The following is a 9,712-nucleotide window of genomic DNA, read 5'->3' on the forward strand; positions in this document are numbered from 1 at the left end:
CAGACTATCGTCATGTTTGCTGCAACCTTGTCCTGTCCTGTCGGAACCTGCCGGTCCATCTGAGCCTACGTTTTGTTTTGTTATTAAAGAAGCTCTGTTTACGTTAATTCGCTTTTGGGTCCTCATTCACGCACCGTAACAGAAGAATCCGACCAAGAATGGACCCAGCGACTTCGGATCCTCTCCACTCAGCCGTCGAGATCCAGGGAGCGATGCTAGGCAGACACAAGCAGGAATTGTCTGCTGCTCGGCATGCCGTTGAGACCCTGGCCACTCAAGTCTCCAACCTCACAGAACAGGTTCACCATCTCCGCCTCGATCCACCGGCCACTTCCAGGGCTTTCGAATCTCCGGAGCCCAGAATCAATAACCCGCCGTGTTACTCTGGGGAGCCCACTGAATGCCGCTCGTTCCTCACCCAGTGTGATATTGTGTTTTCTCTCCAGCCCAACACTTACTCCAGGAGCACTGCTCGTGTCGCCTACGTCATATCTCTCCTTACTGGACGGGCTCGTGAGTGGGGCACGGCAATCTGGGAGGCAAGGGCTGAGTGTACTAACCAGTATCAGGACTTTAAGGAGGAGATGATACAGGTTTTTGATCGATCTGTTTTTGGGGAGGAGGCTTCCAGGGCCCTGTCTTCCCTATGTCAGGGTAATCGATCCATAACAGACTACTCTATTGAGTTTCGCACTCTTGCTGCCTCCAGTGGCTGGAACGAGCCGGCTTTGCTCGCTCGTTTTCTGGAGGGTCTCCGCGCAGAGGTAAAGGATGAGATTCTCTCCCGGGAGGTTCCTTCCAGCGTGGATTCCTTGATTGAACTCGCTATTCGCATTGAGCGACGGGTTGATCTTCGTCACCGAGCTCGTGGAAAGGAGCTCGCGTTCTCCGTTGCCCCCCTCTCCGCATCACTACCATCTTCCTCTGCCGGCTCGGGTGCTGAGCCTATGCAGCTGGGAGGTATCCGCATCTCGACTAAGGAGAGGGAACGGAGAATCACCAACCGCCTCTGTCTCTATTGCGGTTCTGCTGGTCATTTTGTCACTTCATGTCCAGTAAAAGCCAGAGCTCATCAGTAAGCGGAGGGCTACTGGTGAGCGCTACTACTCCTGTCTCTCCTTCAAGATCCTGCACTACCTTGTCGGTCCATCTACGCTGGACCGGTTCGTCAGCTTCCTGCAGTGCCTTAATAGACTCTGGGGCGGAGGGCTGTTTTATGGACGAGACCTGGGCTCGGGAACATGACATTCCTCTCAGACAGTTAAGGGAGTCCACGGCCTTGTTCGCCCTGGATGGTAGTCCTCTCCCCAGGATTCAGCGTGAGACGCTACCTTTAACCCTCACTGTTTCTGGTAATCATAGCGAAACCATTTCTTTTTTAATTTTTCGTTCACCTTTTACACCTGTTGTTTTGGGCCATCCCTGGCTAGTTTGTCATAATCCTTCCATTAATTGGTCTAGTAATTCTATCCTCTCCTGGAACGTCTCTTGTCATGTGAAATGTTTAATGTCTGCTATCCCTCCTGTTTCCTCTGTCTCTTCTTCACAGGAGGAGCCTGGTGATTTGACAGGGGTGCCGGAGGAATATCACGATCTGCGCACGGTGTTCAGTCGGTCCAGGGCCACCTCTCTTCCTCCACACCGGTCGTATGATTGTAGTATTGATCTCCTTCCGGGAACCACTCCCCCCCGGGGTAGACTATACTCTCTGTCGGCTCCCGAACGTAAGGCTCTCGAAGATTATTTGTCTGTAGCTCTTGCCGCCGGTACCATAGTCCCCTCCTCCTCTCCCGCCGGAGCGGGGTTTTTTTTTGTTAAGAAGAAGGACGGGTCCCTGCGCCCCTGCATAGATTATCGAGGGCTGAATGACATAACAGTGAAGAATCGTTATCCGCTTCCTCTTATGTCTTCAGCCTTCGAGATCCTGCAGGGAGCCAGGTTTTTCACTAAGTTGGACCTTCGTAACGCTTACCATCTCGTGCGCATCAGGGAGGGGGACGAGTGGAAGACGGCGTTTAACACTCCGTTAGGGCACTTTGAATACCGGGTTCTTCCTTTCGGCCTCGCTAACGCTCCAGCTGTCTTTCAGGCATTAGTCAATAATGTCCTGAAAGACATGCTGAACATCTTTGTTTTCGTTTACCTTGACGATATCCTGATTTTTTCACCGTCACTCCAGATTCATGTTCAGCACGTTCGACGTGTCCTCCAGCGCCTTTTAGAGAATTGTTTTTTTGTGAAGGCTGAGAAGTGCTCTTTTCATGCCTCCTCCGTCACATTTCTCGGTTCTGTTATTTCCGCTGAAGGCATTAAGATGGATCCCGCTAAGGTCCAAGCTGTCATTGATTGGCCCGTCCCTAAGTCACGCGTCGAGTTGCAGCGCTTTCTCGGCTTCGCGAACTTCTATCGTCGTTTCATCCGTAATTTCGGTCAGGTGGCAGCCCCTCTCACAGCCCTTACTTCTGTCAAGACGTGCTTTAAGTGGTCCGTTTCCGCCCAGGGAGCTTTTGATCTCCTCAAGAATCGTTTTACATCCGCACCTATCCTTGTTACACCTGACGTCTCTAGACAGTTCATTGTCGAGGTTGACGCGTCAGAGGTGGGCGTGGGAGCCATTCTTTCTCAGCGCTCCTTCTCTGACGACAAGGTCCACCCTTGCGCGTATTTTTCTCATCGCCTGTCGCCGTCGGAACGTAACTATGATGTGGGAAACCGCGAACTGCTCGCCATCCGCTTAGCCCTAGGCGAATGGCGACAGTGGTTGGAGGGGGCGACCGTTCCTTTTGTCGTTTGGACTGACCATAGGAACCTTGAGTACATCCGTTCTGCCAAACGACTTAATGCGCGTCAGGCGCGCTGGGCGCTGTTTTTCGCTCGTTTCGAGTTCGTGATTTCTTATCGTCCGGGCTCTAAGAACACCAAGCCTGATGCTTTATCTCGTCTCTTCAGTTCTTCAGTAGCCTCCACTGACCCCGAGGGGATTCTCCCTGAGGGGCGTGTTGTCGGGTTGACTGTCTGGGGAATTGAGAGGCAGGTAAAGCAAGCACTCACTCAAACTCCGTCGCCGCGCGCTTGTCCCAGGAACCTTCTTTTCGTTCCCGTTCCTACTCGTCTGGCCGTTCTTCAGTGGGCTCACTCTGCCAAGTTAGCCGGCCACCCTGGCGTTCGGGGTACGCTTGCTTCCATTCGCCAGCGCTTTTGGTGGCCCACCCGGGAGCATGACACGCGTCGCTTCGTGGCTGCTTGTTCGGTCTGCGCGCAGACTAAGTCCGGTAACTCTCCTCCTGCCGGCCGTCTCAGGCCGCTTCCCATTCCCTCTCGACCGTGGTCTCACATCGCCTTAGATTTTGTCACCGGACTGCCTTCGTCAGCGGGGAAGACTGTTATTCTTACGGTTGTCGACAGGTTCTCTAAGGCGGCTCATTTTATTCCCCTTGCTAAGCTTCCTTCTGCTAAAGAGACGGCACAAATCATCATCGAGAATGTTTTCAGAATTCATGGCCTTCCGTCAGACGTCGTTTCGGACAGAGGTCCGCAATTCACGTCTCAATTTTGGAGGGAGTTTTGCCGTTTGATTGGGGCTTCCGTCAGTCTCTCTTCCGGCTTTCACCCCCAGTCTAACGGTCAAGCAGAACGGGCCAATCAGACTATTGGTCGCATCTTACGCAGTCTTTCTTTTCGCAACCCTGCGTCTTGGTCAGAACAGCTCCCCTGGGCAGAATACGCCCACAACTCGCTTCCTTCGTCTGCGACCGGGCTATCTCCTTTTCAGAGTAGCCTCGGGTACCAGCCTCCGCTGTTCTCATCTCAGTTCGCCGAGTCCAGCTTCCCTTCCGCTCAGGCTTTTGTCCAACGTTGCGAGCGCACCTGGAAGAGGGTCAGGTCTGCACTTTGCCGTTATAGGGCGCAGACTGTGAGGGCTGCTAATAAGCGTAGAACTAAGAGTCCTAGATATTGTCGCGGTCAGAGAGTTTGGCTCTCCACTCAGAACCTTCCCCTTAAGACCACTTCTCGCAAGTTGACCCCGCGGTTCATTGGTCCGTTCCGTATTTCTCAGGTCATTAATCCTGTCGCAGTTCGACTTTTTCTTCCGCGATACCTTCGTCGCGTCCACCCGGTCTTCCATGTCTCCTGTATCAAGCCCGTTCTTCGCGCCCCCGCTCGTCTTCCCCCCCCCCCCCCCCATCCTTGTCGAGGGCGCACCCATCTACAGGGTCCGTAGGATTTTGGACATGCGTCCTCGGGGCCGTGGTCATCAGTACCTAGTAGATTGGGAGGGGTACGGTCCTGAGGAGAGGAGTTGGGTTCCCTCTCGGGACGTGCTGGACCGTGCGCTGATCGATGATTTCCTCCGTTGCCGCCAGGTTTCCTCCTCGAGTGCGCCAGGAGGCGCTCGGTGAGTGGGGGGGTACTGTCATGTACTGTCATGTTGTGTCTTGTTTCTGTCCTTTCCCTTCACCCTGTCTCCCTCTGCTGGTCGTTGTTAGGTTACCTTTTCTCCCCCTCTTTTCCCCAGCTGTGCCTTGTCTCCTCCTAACTACCTCGTCACCCCTTTTCCCACCTGTTCCCTTTTTCCCTCTGATTAGTCCTCTATATCTCTCTCTGTTTCTGCTCCTGTCTTTGTCGGATTCTTGTTTGTGTTGTTCATGCCTGAACCAGACTATCGTCATGTTTGCTGCAACCTTGTCCTGTCCTGTCGGAACCTGCCGGTCCATCTGAGCCTACGTTTTGTTTTGTTATTAAAGAAGCTCTGTTTACGTTAATTCGCTTTTGGGTCCTCATTCACGCACCGTAACATTACCCATACATAATACATACATAATTATTCGTGTTGTTGTTTGTTTAGTGTTTTCCAATTTTACCAGAAGTGGTTAGAGTCTATGGATTCTTCAATTACATTGAGCTGATTTCTGACGTGCTGTTCCTTCTTTTTCCGTAGTGTATTTCTGTATTGTTTTAGTGATTCACCATAGTGAAGGCGTAGACTCAGGTTTTCCGGGTCTCTATGTTTTTGGTTGGACAGGTCTCTCAATTTCTTTCTTAGATTTTTGCATTCTTCATCAAACCATTTGTCATTATTGTTAATTTTCTTCGGTTTTCTATTTGAGATTTTTAGATTTGATAGGGAAGCTGAGAGGTCAACTTTACTGTTAAGTTTACACCTTCACTATTACAATGAAACCTTTTGTCCAGGAAATTGTCTAGAAGGTATTGAATTTGTTGTTGCCTAATTGTTTTTTGGTAGGTTTCCAAACTGCATTCCTTCCATCTATAGCATTTCTTAATGTTACTCAGTTCCTTTGGCTTTGATGCCTCATGATTGAGTGTTGCTCTGTTCAAGTAGACTGTGATTTTGCTGTGGTCTGATAGGGGTGTCAGTGGACTGACTGTGAACGCTCTGAGAGACTCTGGGTTGAGGTCAGTGATAAAGTAGTCTACAGTACTACTGCCAAGAGATGAGCTATAGGTATACCTACCATAGGAGTCCCCTCGAAGCCTAACATTGACTATGTACATACCAAGCGTGCGACAGAGCTGCAGGAGTTGTGACCCGTTTTTGTTGATTATGTTGTGCATAGTTGTGCCTAGGGGGGCATATGTGGGAGGGAATGCTGTCACCTGCAGGCAGGTGTTTGTCCCCCTGTGTGCTGAGGGTGTCAGGTTCTTGTCCTGTTCTGGCATTTAGGTCGCCACAGACTAGTTCATGTCATATTTATATTAATATTTTTCCGTCATTGTCTTTTGATGAAAGTAGCTCAAAATTGATCAGAAATTACTACTCTGCTTTGCTCTTTGCAATTTTGTTTTTTGTTCTTCCTCCTCCTTGTACCCCTATTTTTACAGTACTGTACCCTGCATCTCACAAACTTGTCCTTTGTCTCTGTGATACTGTAATTCTTGTTCTTTGTTGATATGAACCTGCAACCAGTCAAAATCTATTGAGCAGTCAGTACTGTTAATAAATGGATAGCACAATGTTCAGGGCCATACAATTTGTCCATTGTATAGTATACAGCCCACAATGCACTGTACTACAGTATACAATACTAACAGGGACAAAAATCAAAGGAGTGAACGTGATCAATGTGCTTCTTCTTGTCTTTGGGCTGGGTCAGGCCAGAGGACTTCGTTGACATCACAAGCAATATTGTCCCTCCTGAGTTAACGGGGGAAGAAGCCTCTTGTGTGCCGTATCCAGCCCTGACATGATTCCTCACCTATATCACCACAAGCTAAATCCATGGCTTGCAGCAGATTTACTCTGGTGTAGGGTTGTCTATCATACACTTTCCATCTCCAAGAGGAGAAAAACTCCTCAATCGGATTCAGGAAAGGCGAGTATGGAGGGAGGAACAAGTTCATAAACTGCCCATTGATGTTAAACCATTCCCTTACCTGAGCAGCTGGAAATTGACATTGTCCCACACTATCACATAGGTGGGAATGGGATTCTCATTTAGCTCTTGACCCTGCTGCTCTTCGTTTGGCAATAAATCTTAGAAGATGCTGAGTGTTATATGGCCCGAGTGTAACATGGTGATGTAGAACACCATGGTTGCTGATAGCAGCACAGATTGTGACATTGCCACCTCGTTGACCAGGGACTTCAACAATGGCCCGCTGTCCAATCATGTTTCGGCCTCTCCTTCTCCTCTTTGTTAGATTGAAGCCTGCTTCATCGACAAAGATGAACTCATGGGGTCTGTCCAAGGATTCCATGTCAAATATTGTCTGTGTAGTAATACAATATACTGTATGTAGGATTTTGTAAGTCGTACAGAGACAGTGCTATACTGTAGAGTACAATTAGGCTTCTGATTCACATACATTATATGTACTGAACAGTAATGTCATTCACATAGTACTGTAGACAATCTGGATTACAGTAAATGTTTCTGAATGTACACTTACTTGCACATACTGAGCTCGCAGTTCTTGTACCCTTGGTGAGTTGCGCTCAAAAGGTACGCTGTATACGTGTTTCATTCGCATCCTGTTACGATGGAGGACACGGTCAATTGTAGAAATGCTCACACTGTCGATTCCCTGGAAGTGTGTGTTGTCTTGTATCACTCGTTCCTGGATTTCTCTGAGTCGTATTGCATTATCTTGAAGGACCATGCCAACTATAACGGCCTCTTGCTCCCGAGTGGATATAGCTGTCCTTCCACCTGCATGTGGCAGCCTTGCAATTCTACAAAAAGTAGTTGTGCAGTTACAAAACATATTCATGCAGTACAATACATACAGTGATTAACTTTACAACTGTCTATTGAAACAGCTGCATATAGTGTAGTACAGTAAATTTGCAATTCCAAAAATACAGTAGTATACTGTACCTGTTCTCTTCTCTGAATGTTCTTACTATGGTGGACACAGAAAATTGGCTCAAATTGGGTTGCACTCTAAGTCCTGCTTCCCTCATTGTCAGTCCATGGATAAGAACATGGTCTTTAACTGTTGCTAGAATTTCATCAGATATTTCCACTCTTTGTCTTCCTCTTCCTCTTCGTCCTCCTCTTCCTCTTTCTTTCCCTCCTTCTCCTCTTCCTCCTCGTCGCCCACCTCGCATGTGCACTCGTCCTCGTCCTCTCACATTGTTTCTTCTATCCATTCTCAGACTTTCTCCTTCCCACCTTCAACAACCTGTTTGCTCTCTGAACTGGCTTATATTGGTTGTGTCGCATCATTTGAAACAGGTTAAATCAATTTTGAGTGGTTGTGTTCAATCAATGACATGTGTTCTCTATTTGTATTTGATTGTTGCCACTTGTGTTTACCAGTATGGATGACATGTGCATTAGAGTGCAGAATGTGTTTTGAGAATGAGAACGTGTTTAGAGTTTTGCTGAAAAGTCTAAGTGAGATCTGAAAATTGTGTTTTACCAAGAGATATGGTTTAAGGTATTGACAACAGACTGCATAATTAGCTAAATGAGTCCAGGCAACTGAACTTTGTTCAGCCAATGGGATTTAGTGTTTTAGCAACTGAGGAAAAACTGTAATACAAGAGCAGAGTGAAGCTGGTCCACTGTTAAGAGTATTAGCCAGACGTCCATATTTTTTCCTGTTTCAAGAAACACAGTCGAGCTGATTCACTGCAGTAGTACCGGATCACCCACTACCACAAATGAATGGGTTTTCCTGTCTGTGCAGCATGGAATAGTATTGTGGATGATTCCTGTTAGGATGATTCCCCTCTGAGGGGGTTGAAGTCCCCTGGCCTGCTTTGTTGTTTGTTTATAGCTTCCATGGTGCAGCCATTTTGGCGACTTTGATTGTCCTTATCTGTAAAATGGGATACAGAATTTATTTTTCCTTGAGCTACCAGGATTACTGATTTTCTCTGCACAGTAGCTCAGTCCATAATCGATTATTCTGATTAAAAGCCACCTCACGTGTGTGTATGTGTTTGTACTATAAATTAATCAGGGTATGACTGGCAAACTCTCAATCAGTCACTGTTCCCCATCACAGCCAGTTGGGGCACCCAGCTGCATCAGAACCAGCAGACCCAACTTCTCCTTCTGGGCCAGGCAGGGGGAATTGGGGAATAGCACTATATGCTCTGCCTTCCATTGATCATCAGTCACTCTGCTCATGGATTTAACTGGATTGCTTATGGACAAAGAATACCCAATCTTCCTAGCTCCAGGAATTAAATCAGTAAGCCATACTACTCTACTATCACACACACACACACACACACACACACACACACACACACACACACACACACACACACACACACACACACACACACACACACACACACACACACACACACACAAACACAGTTAAAACTTGGGGAGCAAGATGACGAGCAATCGATGTGAGATTAATTTATGTTACAATTTACGATGTGAGTTCCTGGTGATTAAGTAGCTCCAATGGTGTTTGGTGGGAAGAAGTGGTGCAGGCCTGCATTTTTAGCACACATCCAGTATCCATAGCAGGATACAGCTTTCTACAGCTCTGGCTCTGAGATGAGCAATGCTCGAGTTCTCACAACCAGGCTGAATTGACGTTTTACCTCATAATATACAGGAAGTTTACTTTGAATTGTTTGTAATATTATTCAAGATCTTTGGCAAGCTGTTCACTCCAGTGTATTGGATGTATATCTATGCTTCGCAGATGCTTGAAATATAAATAAATAAATAAATAAATCATGTCATGAAGCAACAAGATCTTTAACTTTAGTTTATAACTGTCATACTGTAGAAGTTAATTCAAGAACAACATCTACAGGGCCTCAAGAGTGGAGCAGCAGTCTAAGGTACTGCATCGCAGTGTTTGAGTGGTAACTACACACCCGGGATCGATCCCAGGCTGTGTTACAGCTGGCCGTGACTGGGAGACCCATGAGCGGTGCACAATTGGCCCAGCGTCGTCTTGGTTTGGGGAGTGTTTGGCCGGTCGGGATTTCCTTGTCCCTTAGCACTCTAGCAACTCCTTGTGGCGGGCCGGGCGCCTGCAAGCTGACTTCGGTTGCCAGCTGGACGGTGTTTCCTCCGTCACATTGGTGTGGCTGGCGTCCGGGTTAAGCGAGCAGCATGGTGTCAAGAAGCAGTGCAGTTTGGTAGGGTCATGTTTCGGACAACGCATGGCTCTTGACCTTCACCTCTCCCGAGTCCATAGGGGAGTTGCAGCGATGGGACAAGACTGTAACTACCAATTGGGGAGAAAAATGGGTTAAAAAAAGAACAAC

This window comes from Oncorhynchus mykiss, chromosome 10 (genome assembly GCF_013265735.2).
Source record: "Oncorhynchus mykiss isolate Arlee chromosome 10, USDA_OmykA_1.1, whole genome shotgun sequence".
In the NCBI taxonomy this organism is placed as follows: domain Eukaryota; kingdom Metazoa; phylum Chordata; class Actinopteri; order Salmoniformes; family Salmonidae; genus Oncorhynchus; species Oncorhynchus mykiss.